Genomic DNA, 1,235 nt, shown 5'->3' on the forward strand with positions numbered 1-1,235 from the left:
TATATATATATATATATATATATATATATATATATATATATATATATGAATGTATGTATGTATGTATACATATATACATACATACTTACATGTATGCATGTATGGAAGAGAATAGAGATAAATCAATTAATAATTATTCATCAATTACAAAAATAGACTTAATCTCTGACATCTGTTTCGATTCAAACTTTAGAAATTGATGAGAATAATTATACATATGTTTACGTTCTTATATACTTTTATATATATATATACATTTACATAAGTTTTAGCACGCGTTTTGTCCACAGATTATTATATATACTTATTATACATAGGCGTATAAATATATGCTGATATTCGCGCAGTAGTGGAATTCTAATATGCCTATTTATTTTTCTATTCTCCATTATTTTATTATAAATTTTTGTTGTATCTTTGTTGTATCTCTATACATATAAATGCTGTATTGTATTTATATTATACAGGCATTCAAAAATATATATATTTTTACCTTTTATATATCCCTATTTTATATTTATTTTATTTACATATTTATACATCTTTATTAACTTCTTATAAATTATTATAAATTTATTTACCCTAATAATTATTTTATAATTAATTATAAGTTAATTAAAAAATGAATTAATATATTGCTTATTTTTATACTTTTTTATAACTACACAGAATATATTACTTAAATTCTTATAATTATATTCACCATTACATTTATTTGATACATATACGATATAAATATACGATTTATAACTATACTTTTATTTTTGTTTTTATACTACCTTCTCTAAACATACTACTCTCTCCTTTATAAGGTTTATATCATGTTCTTTCTATAAAACAATACTCAGTTAGCTGCTACGCTCCGTACACTTAACACAAAAATATAAACATGTAACAGTATATCTTTTTCTACCTCCGACGAGATTCAACTTTATAATGTTTTAATTATTCTAATTAATTTCTAAAGTTTGAATCAAAACAGCTGTCAGAGATTATGTCTATTTTCGTAATTAATAAATAATTATTAATTGATTTTCATATTTTTCCTAAATAAATATAAACCTCGGTTTATCTAATTACCTTATTGTTGAATATTAAATATAATATTGAATATTAATAATAGATAATATACCAGTAAATTCATTGGATTTTATTATCCCTTAATCAGGTATTTAACCTTTAATTGAACGTATATATATATATATATATATATATATATATATATATATATATAT

At 19.6% G+C, this 1,235-nt stretch overlaps 1 protein-coding gene across 1 annotated transcript in view; it reads right to left on the reverse strand.

The window, feature by feature from the left end:
• The window catches only part of LOC128246986 (SCO-spondin-like), an 87,020-nt gene that overhangs the window by 68,312 nt on the left and 17,473 nt on the right, over positions 1-1,235 (reverse strand). The gene's annotated exons all lie outside the window — the stretch shown is intronic.

The sequence above is a fragment of the Octopus bimaculoides genome, chromosome 10, assembly GCF_001194135.2.
Source record: "Octopus bimaculoides isolate UCB-OBI-ISO-001 chromosome 10, ASM119413v2, whole genome shotgun sequence".
Taxonomy (NCBI): Eukaryota; Metazoa; Mollusca; class Cephalopoda; order Octopoda; family Octopodidae; genus Octopus; species Octopus bimaculoides.